Source organism: Triticum aestivum, chromosome 2D (genome assembly GCF_018294505.1).
Source record: "Triticum aestivum cultivar Chinese Spring chromosome 2D, IWGSC CS RefSeq v2.1, whole genome shotgun sequence".
Classification (NCBI taxonomy): domain Eukaryota; kingdom Viridiplantae; phylum Streptophyta; class Magnoliopsida; order Poales; family Poaceae; genus Triticum; species Triticum aestivum.
In genome coordinates, this window is record NC_057799.1 from 536,054,429 (window position 1) to 536,071,052 (window position 16,624).

The 16,624-nt window shown below is 45.6% G+C and overlaps 1 pseudogene; it reads left to right on the forward strand.

Annotated features, from left to right (window-relative positions):
- The first annotated feature begins 333 nt into the window (after window positions 1-333).
- On the forward strand, window positions 334-12,556 carry LOC123055896 (uncharacterized; annotated as a pseudogene).
- Window positions 12,557-16,624: the final 4,068 nt, after the last annotated feature.

Below are 16,624 nucleotides of genomic sequence, written 5' to 3' on the forward strand. Positions count from 1 at the left end.
GCTATCACCGGTAATTTTTTGTTCAAACGTTGAATCGGTGGCATAATCATGGTGAGGATGCAATGGATTACCTGAACAGGAAATCCACGGCGAGTGAGATGAAGGAGACCGATAATTTTTCTGTGACGAGCGAACTCCGCGGAGGGATCAGGATTGGCCTTCCTTTGGAGAGCTAGAATATGCCTCGCCTGCCGTCACCGATGCTAGATGGAGAGAGATCTGGAACTCATCTGCGGATGACCCCACAAGTTAGTCAAATACTTGGAGGAACTATTTGAGAGCCCACATGTCAGTATGACTTTGAAGTCCACCTACCACATTTTCTCACCTCAGATGGAGGTACTCCTCGTAGGACTCATATAAGGCCGACCCCACAAGTTAGTGAGAGACTTAGAGGAATTAGTAACTGAAAGTCCACTTGTCAGTCTCGTCGACGGTCAAGTGAAGTTGACCTACCACATCTCGTCACGCCCAAGAAACATGCCCATCACTCATGCGTCGCAAAACTCACCCCACCTATCAGGTTATTCTTCTCCTGCACGCAAAAAACGAAGTAGCCTCTCTCTTTCTTTCTCTCTCTCCCTCTCTGTTTCTCTTTTCTCTCTCTCCCAGATTCAAAATCATTGAAGGAGATCACTGACAAACTGCAAGGAAGCAGATCCCCCCACAATTTAGAAAGGTGTGAGTTCCAAACAATCAGCGCATAAGATTCGATAATCAAAGGTTAGTAAAAAATTTATCAATGCACCTTTTGCGTGGCGATTCATGATACACGAGATTCAATTTGTTGATGAATTTGTTGTGGTCGGGATTCATAGAATAAAACTATTTAGTTTTACACTGTAGCTCTGATTTGAGTTTGTTTTTTGTTTTGTGTACTCTCGTCCTTGTAATACGAGCTTGTTACTTTTGTTAGGTTTCATGGTTTTCTTTGTGTTAAGTGTTGCACAAGCAAATTAGCATCAGATGATCTCACTTTGGTTGAGGTTGTAGTTTAATTAAAAATTAATTGATGTATATATTTATATATGTCAATTATATACAACTAAAAATATATCTCTGTTGCGTTGTAAGTGTAAAAGTTTAGTAAGGAAGATTGAGATCGACTTCGAAAAGTTTCAACACTGATACTGCAGGTTTATAACCTTTATATTTATTACATCTCTTTTTTGGGCAGATGTTTAGGAGTGCGTCATCTGGTCAGGACAACAGGGACAGTCGGTCTTTGAACGACATCGGCAAGGATTATGGGAGGCGGGTAATAGTAAGGCAGTTGAACATTAGTGTTTGTTCCTTTATTTCTGGGATGTTTGCTGTCAAGGTGCCACCACTGAGAACACCAAGTAGTAGATCATTAACAACAACAAAAATGATTTATATATCCTGGATGAATGCTGTAATATCTGTTTATCCTGTGCATCTACTCTGCAGTTGAGTATCGAGAGGTGGAAGAAAAAAATTACTACAAAACGAGAAGAAGATCAAGGATGCAGATGCCGTCAAACACGCACATGCCATGCGGGCTGGAATAATTGGAGTCAAGGGTGAGATACAAGTTCTTGGCAAACGTCCCAACCAGGAGCATGGTGTGCAACAGACACCTGCGAAGAGGAGCATTCTAAGCATCAGAGACTCCACTAAGCAGATTGTGCAGGTAACAACGAAAACTTCAAACGCTGGTTTTGAACGTACGTGGAAGTTTTACTCGCACGTGCCTCTAATTATTTTTTGGTTTGAAGACACAGATGCCCACAAAGGCGCAGAGCGGGCGTTGTGATGGCCCAGCATTTGTAGGCGGTCATAATGAAGAGGTACAGGGTAACCAAATTTCCTTTGATGCAAGCAGAAGGATCATTGGCAACAAAAGCATTGGTGTTCAAGGATTCGGTACGGTTTGCACAAGCAAGAAGAGCCCAACGACAAAATCAAACATAGGAGCAATAAACTCTACCATACAGCAGCACCAGAAAGCAATACAGGTGACAGCAAATACGAACGTGCAACAACATTTAAAGCAAATGTATATTTTTTTGTGAGCAATTTTTTCTTTGTTTTCGTCTGGTATATTTAAATTGCAGTATCTTCCACACGCAGGTGTACGAGGAAGGAAGCAAGTATCACGGTAGTCCACGGATCGATGAAAACATAAGGCAAGGTCCTTTGAAAGGATCACCTGTGGCGTTCAACACAAGGGGTCCTTCCAAAGGATCTCCGATGGCATTCAGAATCATCAGCGAAATCACCAATGCACGGAGGTTGTCGCCAATAATTGCTGGACAAGAGAGGCATGGGAAAACAAAGGCGACGTCGGAACTATGCTTTTTCAATTCAACACACAAACAGTTTTATGGGAGAACAGGGTAAAGTGCAAAACAGGAGGACGGTTGTCCGTCTGGTACGGCTGTATGTGCAGTTGTTCTTTTATATAGGATGTTGTTGTGCCTCTCTAGTTGTATGGTGTAAACAGAAGCACATATGTGCCTCTTTGTGCAGATGTGTGTGTAGCATGGTCACATTCGTGCTGCTGGGTGTAATGTGAACAGTGCCTCTGGTGTACCGCTTATACTCAGTGAAGAGGCACGGGTCTGGTTTTGGTATACCAGATGAGCCCTGATGAGTCATATAAATATTTTGTTTAGAAATTAAAAAATGCATATGCTGCTCTGGACATCTAATTCTGTTTCTTGCCATGTGCTCAGGATTTGGCGGAGGGGATAACAGATGAGGGAAATAAATATCATAGTTCTCCATCCATTTCGAAGGAAACACAACGTTCACAGCAGCAAGTAGCGTACAGCGCCAGCACGGATTGCATGGTAGAAGCAGCATAATCCCTTGGTTGCACAGAGCCGGAGAAACAGGGAGCAGCATTGCACAATGCAACATTGGAGAGGCAGACTCATTTATGGATTTGACCGTGCCATGCAGAAATGACGCTGCTGCGTGTGACAAACAACAGAGCAGCAGCAGCTCCGCTGTAAGTGGACCTGTGGCTGGCGATGAGACTGATGTCGTCAGAAGTGAATGCGATCAGACGAACGAAGACACGGTAGACAGAATCATCATGGCGCCACCGACCATTGTAGAGAAAGAAATGGACGACATGTTTAAAGAAGGTATATACCCAACGATTCGGGAGGTCACCGAAGCGCTCGAACCAGAGGGCGGTATGGTATTCGGATCATTGGATGAGTGCTTTTTGTTTTTCTGCAGATATGCTAGAAAGGTTGGCTTTGCTGCCAAGCGATCAATGAGCAGAAGATCGACATATGATCAGCAGCTTGATAAGCAGGTGTTTCAGTGCACCAAGGAAGGGCAGAATAAAACAACTGAGAGACATGTTAAGGAGAGAAGGAGCAATTGCTTGATCCGGACAAGCTGCCCAGTCCAAATAACAGCCAAGAGGGATACAGATAGGAGGAAATGGTATCTGAAGAACATGCGTCTAGAGCACAACCACCAGCTTCACCCATCTGATTGGATGCTGAAGTTCATGAGATGCTATAAGAAGATGACACCTCAGGAGAAATTCTTTATACAAGTGCTGTAGAAGGCGAGGTTAGAACCAAGGAAGGTTATGCAGATTTTTACTGCCATGGGGAAACCGAGGCGAGAAATTATGTTCGACACGATTGACATAAGCAACATTGCATGCCGGGACAGGGCTGGAGAGCGCGGCACTGATATCGCAGACACCATGAAACTGTTTGCTGATATGCAGAGGCGGAGGCCGGGATTCCACCATGTGGAAGAGACAGAGAACAATGTAGTGCGCAGCCTGTTCTGGACAGACTCCTTGTGTAAGATGAATTATGATCTATATGGCTTGCCATTTGCACCAATTATAGGTGTCGACAACCACGGGTCGACCGTCCTGTTTGGAGTAGGCCTTTTGAAGGATGAGAAAATAGGGTCATTCAAGTGGCTCCTAAGCACGTTTATCGAGGAAATGGGAGGTAAAGAGCCGAAATACATAATAATAGAGCAGGACCAGGCGATGAAGACTGCAATAAAGGAAGCTCTTCCGAGAATGAGGCACAGGTTCTGCTGGTGGCATATTAGGAAGAACCTGAAGGAAAATAATGCAGCAGTGTTTGCGCAGCACCCAGTGATGTCTGATAATTTATTTCGAATCGTCAAAAACTCATTAGATCAAGACGAGTTTGAGTGTGTGTGGAAAGCAGCAATTTCTGTGGACAAGGCGGAAGGCAACAAACACCTGAACACGCTATGGGAACTCCGAAATTTCTAGGTGCCGGCCTACTTCAAGGACTGCTTCTATCCTTTCTCGTCAACAACCACTCGCAGTGAGAGCACGAATTTGATGTGGAAGAATTACGTCGACCACAGGGACACAATAAAAAGGTTTGTTGATGGGTATCACATGATTCAGCAAAATTGCCTCGCCACGCTTGACAAGAAAATACACCGAACAGAAGAGAAGGCGCCATCACTAGAGACGGGTTTTCCGATTGAAAGACAAGCAAGTCAAGTGTACACGAATGAAATTTTCAGGAAATTCCAGCTGGAGCTACGGAACCGGACTTACTTCAAGTGCTCTGATCTGGCAAAGGGGAGGCAGTATTTTTTTAAAGATTACTGAGCCTGGAGAAAATGTGTGGAAACCATATCCGGGCGAGGAATTTGACAGGTCTGAGTTCAGGGTAGATGTGGATGAGCAAAAAGAAATATACAGTTGCAGCTGCAAGAAAATGAGTAGGGATGGCATTCAGTGCTGCCATGTGCTTAAGGTGATGGACCAAACAGGCATGACCGATCAACTTCCAAAATCCTTTGTCATCCCCAGATGGACCAGGAATCTATCAGAGAGTCTGAAAGTTCTGTCTACAAGTCAAGGTGATAGCATGACTGTACAAGACGATGAAACTATGAGATTCGGCCTCGCTTACGCTGAGTTGTCAGATATCTATTCAAATGCTTGCAGAAAAGAGAAGGCATACCGTGTGCTGCGTGAGTGCACGGTAGATATGAAAATAAAAGTCATGGCGGCACTTGCAGAGGAACCAGACATAGGCATTCTTGCCGAAACTCTCAAGAACCCTCCCATGAGTGGCTCAAAGGGCAGGAAAAAAGGAGATCGAATCAAAGCTGGTTCTGAGAAGAAAGGAAAAGGCAACAAAGAAGCAACCAAGTGCGGCCGTTGTACAGTAAAGGGTCATAGGAAAACAAACTGCCCAAATAACCCAGAAGTCCAGGAGAGGATGAGGATTGAAGAGGAGAAGAGGAAATCGCAGCAGGAGAAGAGGGCAAGATCAATGAAATGGCCGACAACACCGACAACACCATCGAGGACAACAAACGGCTCAGGACAATGTACTCCAAGCCCAGGAGGAAGACGTCAGACGTCAGCAACTCCAACGACCCCACTGACAGCAGGGAGCATTTACCAAAGTCTTGCATCTACGCCAGAATCGAACATCACACAAGACAGGCACACAGAATGCGTGCAGGGAAGCCCGGGACAAGGCATGGAATCTGCGCAGTCCATTTCTAGAAAGGAAAGGTCTGAGTGGAGACTTTTTGGTACCGGAGAACAGTACCAATAGAAAAATTAAAAGGTAATAATGCAGTTTAAACAGGACGTAAGCAAAAAACAGTGATGACTGCAATTTTTTGCTTTGTTTTTATGTATGAATATTAATTTTACAGGTAAATAGGTCGAATAGCTACTGGGGTTGCACAAGGTCGAGAAGGAAGAATGGATCGCTGAACATTCAAAAACAAGGCCACACGTGGAGCGATGAAATAGCAAGCGATCGGTGGGGAGGGCGGGCGGGTGTTGACTGTTTATTTTCTTGTGCTGTGGTTATAAGAACGACTTGTAAGTTAATTTGCTGCAGTTATAGAAATAAAACAAATTTAAATAAAAACGCCTTTTGCTTCTTTATGTATTTTTACTCGGCGGAGAAAAATATCAGAGGCACAGGTTTCCTTGTTATTTTCCGCAGCAGCATCAGTTTCTGAACGTGGATGTTGTAAGCATACAAGCATGCTTCTCTGCTGTGTGACAGAGAGATAAAAATAACCTAAGGGCACAGGCAGACACGGCCATGCCACCGGTGAGTGTTCAACCGTGACTCTCAGAATTTGGGTCGTGCTTCTGGGGCTGCATAACCGTGGCTTTCGTGGTAACGGTGCCTCGCCTGTTCTTACGCCTGTTCTTCTGTTATGAATGCATGTGTGTAAGTAATTCAAATAACCGTGCTTGCGATGCGTGTCCAACCGTGCCTCATGTGCCTTCACGCTGTGCTTCTGTCATGCAAAGATTTCAAACAGAACGGGTCACGGTTGTGTTTGTTTTTTTGTTTCACAAATGGATATAGTGCCTGGCAGTAGGTTCACGGCGTTTGCTGTGAGAGAATTACGTCTTTACATGCTACTAAAGCACGTGGAATCACGGTCGTGCCTGTGTGGTATGTAGAACAGTGTGTATCGTTCTTGAAAAGCCGTGCTTCTGCCATCACTTCACTTACATGGTTTTGTCCGCGTTTTAGCAAAATCATCTGCAAAGCAGAGGCACGGCCTTTGAATCTTCTAGTGATTTAATTGTCAACGTGCCAGTGGAAAATTTTGCCGCTTGTAGAGGGAAGATGACTGTACAACCGTGCTTCCGGCGTCGAACAGATTCACACAGACAGGCACGATCTGTGAATGTGCGGTAAATAATTAAATCACGGAGGGGCACGCCCGTTCCTGGTCTGCAAGTACAACAGTGCATCTCGTACCATCAAAGCCGTGGCTATATTTGATGTTTCAAGCAGCCACCTAGCATTGACTTGTTACTACTTTTGAGTTTTCAGTGACCCAGTCGATCTGTCATGATCAAGACTTCTATTTACTGTGTGTGTTCTACTATAAGTTTGAGTGTAATGTTGTATGCCTGTTGTTAAGTTCTATTATTAGTTAATACCAGCGATCATTTACTATTACCAACTTAGTTTATCTCTTGTAGTCCACTTTTTATGCATCTCTCTATATGCGTGCGCATGTATAATCTGATTCACTTCTGATGATGTTAATCAATATGCCTCCTCGTGCCTCTTGTATCTGTTAGACTGTGCGTCTGTTATCACTACATGGCACTTCCTCTGTGTATGTATGTGACCCTGTGGTGAACGTTTGGGTGGAAACATGTTGCACACAGCCTAGAACATAGCGTCCTGTAGAACCACAACAGTGCTGTTTCTGCAAATCGAAACGTGCTTGTGCTTTGTTTAAAAGCGTGCCCATGCTACACTGTGAAACAATGAAATACAGATAGCCACGAACGTCCACGCCTTTTATATCGAAATAATATACGTAACATCAAGAAAGATGTGTGACACAACTCAATAGGGAACCGTGTCCGTAGGGAGTTCACGTCCGTGCTTTTAAATACAAGGAAATAAGATTTTAAAAATAGCATCCCTCACATAGGCCATTGCGTCTCCGTCTGATAGAGTCACAAGCTAGCTTGACTATGTAATACCACCGACCATGCCTTTGAGCGCTTAATGCACGTGCCTGTGACCCGAAACACTTAAACAAAGAAAGGCAGGAATGTCCATGCCTTCAGGTGTGCACAGGACATGACTCTAGTTGGTACGAAGAACCTTGGCTGCAGAGACTTCACGCCCGTGCTTTAAAAACAGCGCCTCTCGAATTGTCCATTACGTTAATGTTCACATCTGTACCCATAAACTTGACCCAGGAAACCAAAACACGTTTGTTATCAAAGTTACTGACTACGATGTGACGCAAGACAAAATAAGAAACTTTTTAGTCCACTGCTTAATTGCTTCAGATACAGCGATCAGGGTCGCTGGGCGCGAAGTTCCTTGACCTCTTTTATCATAACGTATGTCTCCAGCGTGAGCTGGTCGTACTCAAGTTTGAGCTTCGCCTTCGTCTTCTCATCCAGAAGATCATACAACCTTGTGGATATCTCCACGATCTTCAAGAGGTGAGCTTCCGTAGCCTCCCACCGGTTCTTCACCTGGACAAAAGAGAAGGTGTCAGATTGATGGCAGGACGCACTATCATCAACTTAGGATGAAGTTCACCACAATGATCCACATTTCACAACTAATCCGGGTAGCCGAAAGAAAGAGTGAACTTACAGATGTGGAAGCCTGGCCAGCCAAGATTTCCTCCTACGTCAGGACACGGCTCTCTGGAGGAGTGTCATCCTGCACAGCCATGGCGAAGAGTGTCGGGGTAGAGAACAGCAAGAGGAGTGGATGGCCTGGAGGCGGATAAAAGGATGAAGGGGATGTGGCTAGGGTTTCGAGATTCCGTCTGGCTTATTCACGTTTCACAACTAAACCAAGTAGCCGAAGGAAAGAAAAAAGGAAAGAAGCGGAAGCAGAGTGAACTTACACATGAGGAACCCTCGCCAGCCTTGATCCCCTCTAGAGTCTGGGCACGGGGTTCCGTAGTAGTGTCCTCCTGCCCAGCCATGGCGGAGAGGGTCAGGATGGAGAGCAGCAAGAGGAATGGATAGCCTGGCGGCGGGCAGAGGGGGGAAGAGGGTGTGGCTAGGGTTTCGAGATCCCGTCCTGCTTAAATAGCCGGAGCCTGGCCTCGGGCTATGAGCCAGAGCGGCGTCACTAGAGGAGACGCCCGTCGGACCCTTGGGTTTCCCAAGCGGTGCCACATGGTGTTCACACCCGAATACGAGGAGACACCCGTCGAAACGTTGGGTTTTCGCAATTAACGCACGAACGTGACTCCATGTAAAACACAAGCAGGCCTCCCTGAGCATCTTGACCGTGACACTCCTGGTGATAGATCAACGGATGCATTTGGAGCACAAAGAGACACGAAGGTCAGCTCTGACCTGAAACACTGACACACTTGACGGTTCGCCCGATTCTATTAGGTTTCCGTAATAATCGCACAATCGTGACTCCGGGTAAGAATAAACCATGCCTCTCCACCGACTCATTCTGAATATAATTAGAAAACCTCTGTGCGTGACTCTATGTAATTAGAAAACCATTGAGGGCTGTATGCCCGTGCTTGTGACCCTTGACACTGAAACACAGATAGCCACGAACGTCGACGCCCTTTTCGAATGATATACTATGGACTGCACGTCCGTGCTTTTAAATACAAGGAAATAAGCTTTTTAAAACAGAGTCTCTCGTATAGGCCATTCCGTGCCTCACAGAGTAAACGCTCGTGGCTGTGCGTAAGACAAAGGTTAGCGTGACTCTATGTAATACCACCGACCATGCCTTTGAGCGCTTCGTGACCGTGCCTATGATAATTCTGATCCCGCGTAAAACGCAAGCATGCCTCTCTGGGCCTCCATACCGTGCCTCTCCTGGTCTTAGAGTCAACGGCATCATTTGAAACACAAAGAGACACGAGCGTAGACATGAACTGTTCTACATGCCTGTGTGGCATGTAGAACAGTGCGTCACAATGCCGAAGGCAGGACCGTGTGTCTGGTACGTGCCAAGCCGTGCCTCTCCCACGCTTCATTGCTTTTGTCCGTGAGCATTTCAGCAGAATCATCTGCAAAGCAGAGGCACGGCCTTGAATCTTCTATTGACTTAAATGTGAATGTGCCCGTGGAAATTTTTGCTGCTCGTAGAGGCAAGATGACTGTAGAACCGTGCTTCCGCCGTCAAACAGATTCTTCTATTGAATGTGTGCCATAAATAATTAAAACACGGACAGGCACGCCCGTGCCTGGTTTGCGTCTTCACCCGTGCATCTCGTACCTGGAAAGTTGTGGCTCTATTTAATGTTTCAAGCAGTCACCTACCTTTTACTTGTTACGAGTAGTAATTAACCCGGACTCTCCCGTCAAAAGAAAAAAGAGGTAATTAATCTGGACCCCTCCACTCCCCATCATGGGTATTTAAGTCGTTTCGTGGATTGACAGGCTACAATCCATTTCTCCAGATCCACCTCAGCGAGCACTGGTCGTGGTCGCCGCCACCCCAGCAATGGAGGTGGAGATGGAAAGCGTTGCTCGTAGCATCAAGAGGTCGAGAGTGGCGCCACCAGTGACGCTGCCTTCTGGTGGTGTGCTGGTCGTCGGAGGGGATGGAAGCGGCGATCGTGCTCCCTCTCGATCCGAGGAGGAAGAAGAGGGATGTCGTGCGGACCGCATTAGCGATCTCACCGACGGCGTCCTAGGTGAGATCATCTATCGTCTTCCCATCAAGGATGGCATCCGTACTCGAATCCTCGCACGTCGCTGGCATCCTTTGTGGCCCGTTGATCCTCTGAATCTCGACTGCCGCGAGATCTCTGACTCTCGTCTTTTTAACGATGGAGAAAAAGTTCATATCGAGACCATATCTCATCTGTGCGCGTTCACCAAGGAGCGTGTTCACAAATGCTATTCCGGAACGCGGCTGTGTCGAAATCCTGTTGTCAGTCTTCCGGAATCCATTCTGTCCGGCCATGCTGGCTCGGTTAGCCGCCTGTCTATTCCGGCGTGCTACCTATCCTGCAGGCCCTCCAACGTTGATGCCTGGCTCCGATCCTGGAAGTTGAACAATATTCAGGTTCTTGAGTTCTACTACCTCTTCCTAGAATTTCTGATGCAAGAGGTAACTCTATTGGATCTATGCACTTCAACTACGCCCTCGACACCGGAGCCCGTGTTTCAGTTTTCCTCCTTGTCCACACCCTCGGCTTTGCTCTTTGCCAAATATCAGACAATTACGTAGGGACGCTTAAGCTACCACTGGTGAAAAGACTCTCGCTTGTGGAGGTTGATATATCAGACGCCTCGCTGCAAAGCATAATCCATTCTAGTTGCCCTGCACTCGAGTCTCTCCTGCTTGTTTGCAATAGAGGAGGTCGTCGCGTCACAATAAACTCGTCTAACCTTGTAAGCATTGGCATTTGTTGTCCACACGGAGAACTCATTATTGAGGATGCCCCTTCGCTTCGACGGTTGATTGTTGATTGTCTGGTTGACGACTGTTTGATAACCGTTGTCTCTGCACCTAAACTGGAGACATTGGGTGAATTCGTGTTTGTGTCTCCCTAGACGTGTCTTGAGGTACTGACTTTCCTTCATACTGGAACAGAGTTGTACTTGTTCCGATGTTTTTTCTATTAATTTGATGGTCTATGTTATATTCTTCATGCAGAGTCAGGACTTGGAGGTAACCGCTGTCTCTGCGTCTGAACTGTATCCATGTCGTCTCATGTGTCTTGAGGTATTGAGTTTTTATGATACTTCCAGCTTAACTTTATTTGTGAGGAAACAAGATTTATTTCATCCAACCTTTATGCTATTAGTTTTGTGATCCATCTTCAGTTAATTTTCATCAAGGGTTTGAGGCAGTCAGTCTAACAACAATGCGTCAATCTGTCAAGATCTTGCTTGTCTACATGTATTATAAGGTGGACACCGTCGTTGAATTGTTGCAATGCTTTCCAAAACTGGAGAACTTGTTTGTCGAGGTGATGATCTTCAGAAATGTGCATGCTGTAGTACTCGTTCCTTTTCAAAATGCTTGTCTTAATTTTGACTGAAATTGATGCACCCGTATCTACACATGATTTATTGTTGGATACATCCATATATAGACAAGTCTATGTCTAACTTCTTGTTACAGAGGTGGTAGAACTAATTGTTTCATTTGGTTTTTTGATGGTCTGTATCTATTTTTATAGACACTAAGTATTTTCAACCTATCATTTATATTTTAGGGATCGTTGATTTCTCATGGTGAAAAAAACAAATGGCGTCGTAAGTACCGATAGTTTCTCAGACATCACGACGTTTGTCTAAAGACAGTATCGCTGGAAGATTATGTTCGCTCTGGGAGTTATGCTGAATTTGCGATGTTCTTTGTTCTTAGTACAAAGGATCTGGAGACCATGACCATTAAGTTTACCTCCCCTCCAGCAGAGTTCACGGGAGTATTTTACGAAAAGCAACAAAGGGTTCTGGAGTGGCATAGAAGGGCTTCTAAACATGCACATCTTAGATTATCATCAAGTTGCAGCCACGCGCGTCCGCATTTAAGAAAGAGGAGTGTTGAATACCTAGATTTGACGATTCCGTTCACGTGTGGATGCTGAAATCAGGCCTTGTGTTAGTTGTCCAGGTGTATGGAGTTATTTGTTGTTGCGTTCTTTTGAGCTTGGGTTTTATGTAAACTTTATCAGACAACCGTTGTAGTCTTTGCATCGTGTGTATGCTTGTCTGTTTTTGTGTTGCGTGCAGTCATGAAGGAAATGTGTGGTTTTGCGGCTTTGTACGGGCCGAAGGACCATAAAATGTTGTGGCACCAAGGTTAAGAGACATAAAGTAGATTTAATTTTTCAGTGGAGAGATGCGCGTTGTATGTGTAACTGTGATGTGTTGTATGTATGACGGTGCCTGTCTTATATATGTACCTGTCATGCACATAATGCATGCACAACCGTGCCTGTGTTGCAGGTAGAGCGGTGCTTCTCGGATGTACCTGCCATACACACTGAGGAGCTGCAGTTGAGCCTTGCACTAATGGAGCTGCATTTGAGCCGTTGCGCTGTTTCTGGTCCTCGTACTGTGGTTATAAAAAACGGCTTGTAGGTTTATTTGGTGCAGTTTTAGAAACAAAGCAAATGTAAGCAGAACAGATTTTGCTTGTTTAGGTATTTTTATTACTCAGCTGGGAAAATATTATAAGGGCGATAGGTTTGTTTGTAAATGTTTGCAGCCCTTTCTTTATGAAGTTGGATGGTGTAACAATACAACCATGCGTCTCTACTGCGATACAAGAGAGATGAAAAGAGCTGAAAGCATAGACAGCCACCACAACGGTCAACCAAACCTGTTTTGCGGGGCGTTACATAGTGCCTCTGGTGACCGCACAACCGAGTTTCTACTCAACAGGCCACACCGAAATGCGTCTTGAGGATTCTAGCCATGACACTGCAGACTCACAACCATGCTTTTGGTCTTGTCCTGGCATCGTGATGTTCGTTCTCTGCTTGAATAACGTGCCTTCCACAGCCACCCTACTGTGCGCGTAGCAAAGGAGCAACGCCAGCTGATAAAGTGCTTTTTCTACTACTAAAAGTGTGGCCCTCGTTGCATGACTTCCATGCGTTTTGACAGTGGCTCTTTGGTACAGAACCGTGGTTGTAGAGAGTTCTTGCCCGTGCTTTTAAGGATAGTGTCTCTCGGATCGGTCATTCATTGCCTCACAAAGTAAACTATGAGGGTTCACATCTGAATCCATTTCTGTTATGTTTCTGCAGTAAACGCACGAACGTGACTCTGCCTAATACTCAAGAATGCCTCCATGGGCTTCTCGTCCGTGCTTCTCCGTCTAAATGAGTCGACAGAATCATTCGGAAAACAGACACAAGGGAACATGACTCTATATAATACCACACGATGCCTTTGTGGATTTGACGCCCGTGTCTACGACCCTTATCACTGAAATACAGAAAGTCACAAACGCACATAACCGTGGCTACAGAGACTTCAAGTCCGTTTAGCTAATGAAATGTACAGTTTGCACAATAAACGAATGAACGTGACTCTGCCTAATACTAAAGTATGCCTCCATGGGCTGCTCGTTCGTGCCTCTCCGTCTGAACGAGTTGACTGAATCATTCGGAACACAAACACAAGTGAACATGACTCTATTTAATACCACACGATGCCTTTATGGATATGACGCCCGTGGCTGTGACCCTAATGACTGAAACACTGAAACACAGAGAGTGCAAGGCCGTGCTTTTAAAAAACGCGCAACAACGGTGACATCTGCAATTATGTCCCGGCACTGTGCCTAACTGTACCTCATGTGCATAACCGTGCTTGCGATGCGTGTCCAACCGTATTTCATGTGCCTTCACACGGTGCTTCTGTGATGCAAAGATTTCGAACACAACGGGTCACGGTTGTGTTTGCGTTTCTGTTTCACAAATGGATATAGTGCCTGGCAGTAGGTTCACGGCGTTTCCTATGAAAGAATTATGTTTTTACGTGCTACTGAAGCACGTGGAATCACGGGCGTGCTTGTGTGGCATGTAGAACAGTGCATGTCGTATCACTTCACGGCCGTTGTGTGGTTCGTGGAAAATCGTGCGTTTGCCATGGCCGTGCCTGTGTGACAGGTAGAACGGTGTGTCTCGAATCACTTTTCTACGAAGGCATGATCATCTGTGTGTTTGCTTACAAACCGTGGTACACTGAATCATTCGGAACACAAACACAAGCACAAGCGAACATGACTATATATAATACCACACGATGCCTTTGCAGATTTGACACCCGTGCCTGTGACCCTTATCAGTGAAACACAGAAAGTCACAAAATGTACATAGCCATGGCTGCAGAGACTTGAAGCCCGTTTAGCTAATGAAATGTACGGCATGAGCAAAAGACAGTTTAGCCATAGACCAAAATACCGAGTTCGCTGTTGGCAAGGTTACAGATTGAGAAAAAAGGTACGGGCATTGTTTCACCACACCTACATAAACTCCAAACCGGAAAGTGGCGGCAACATCTCACTCCAGCACTGTTTTCAACACTTACAAGTGAATGGATCCTTTAAATCTAGGTGCTCAACGCATGCATGCCTTAGATCCAAGTTCCCGTGGTTGCAACTTGGCGAGAACCTAAGGCAAGCATGTTTAGAATCCTTTTTGTCCCACTGAAGCAAGTCTTGTTGATGTTTTTAGAATTCTTCCGTGAAGTCTTCCTGAAGAAGAAACTTGATCCTCATAGTCTGCAGCTGTGCTGCATTGAGAATAAAGAATGTCGCAAATCGAATGCTTTTCTCGCATTGAACATAGCTTTCCAGCATCAGTGACTTCAAACGAACGTCATGATGGTGCTTGCAAGAACAGACGTTCGCAAGACTTTCTTCATTAGAGGCTATTTCCTGAATAAACATGAAGATTTAAAATGGTTAAGCTCCATAAAGAGTGATTGTGCTGGGAGAGCAAGTGAAGGAATAATTCTATAACCTCTGTTGTGATAAAAGCTCTTTTTTAGTTTTGTCCTAATAGTGGTCCATGACTATATACACCTTTGTCCATTACATACAAATGTAAGTGACATTTTTTTGTCGAATGGAGTTCTACACCATGCATGGTATGTGTTTTACAATTTGTGTGAGAAGTGTCACCTCGATATACAAGTTCTCCAAGGTTCGGAAGAGTTCCACCAAGGAAAAGACTACATGCAGGTCATAATCCATGTTGATAGACAACGTCTTGATAGAATGAACCGCTGTGGATGTGCTGACTGTCGGCAAACACATCATGTAGAATAAAACATAATGTTAGTAGGGTAAAGGTTGAATTGCATGGAACTTGTTCGTACCAATGAATGGAGGTGAAAGTATTGTTGAAAGTCAGTACCTGAATAATTATACGGTCATTTGTGACGCCGGATTCATAGAAAATATTAGATAATTTGCCCATGACCTGGAGTTTAGGTGCAGAGGTGATAACTATCCGCAACTTCTTGCAATCACCATCACAAAGCAACCGTTGAAGTGACGAGGCATCTTCTATAACAATTTTCCCATAGTAACCAGAAATGCCAATGCTTATAAGGTTAGGTGAGTTTATTCTGATGCAATGGTGCCTGACTATCCAAACAAGCAGCAGAGACTCAAGTGTAGGAGAAGTAGAGCTGATGATGTTTTGTAATGAGACGTCTGATACATCAACATCTACTAGCGAGAGTCTCCTGAGCAGTGGTAGTTTAAGCACCCGTACATAATTGTCCGGTAACTTGCAAAGAGCAAGGCGATGGTTTGGAGAGAGGAGGAAATCTGAGGGTTTAATGTTGGTGGTAATGGCATGAGCGAAGGGCATGAGAATGGCCCTATGTCATGTTGTCTCAAGCATGGTGGGAACAGGTAGTAAAACTCGAGCACCTGGAGATTGTTCAGTCTTGGGATCGAAGCCAATCGTCGACTATGGAGAGCCTGCAGTGGAGGTAGGACGCCGGAATGCAGAGGCGGCGAACTGCGCTCTAACGCCCGGAGAGGATGGCCTCTGGAAGGTACGAATCATCATAGGAATTATCTTCACTGACATGTTCTCCTCTAAAAAAAGTTCCAGTGTATGTTACGCGGACGAGTTCCTCCGGTGTGGCGGAGTTCGCGGTGACCAACTCGAAATGTACTTGATCTAGAGGGTTAAAAAGACATGGGACAGGGATCTCACAGAAGTCCGGATTCAGAGGACCGGCGCGCCAAACAGGGCGCCACCGACGTGCAAGGATTTGAGTGCGAACGCCTTCCTTAGTGGACAGACGGGAGATGACCTCACCGAGGATGGCGTCCGGGAGGTCGCTGATGCGGTCCAGACCAGACTGCTTTTCTTGATCCTCGGATCCAGTAGGCGCACCCTCGCCGCTTCCAGCCGCTACCGCCAAACCACCAGAGCAAGGCGTCGCCGGTGGCGCGAGCCTCGCCCTCTTGGTGCTCGGGGCACCGGAGTAGACCTCCATCTCCGTCTCCATTGCTGGGATCGCGCCGCCTGCGAGCGCTGCTATATGTGGCGTGGATCTGGAGTCCATGGTAGATCTGGAGAAATGGACTACAGCCTGTCAATCCATGAAACGACTTAAATACCCACGACGGGGAGCGGAGGGGTCCAGATTAATTACTTCTTCCTTTTGTTCTTT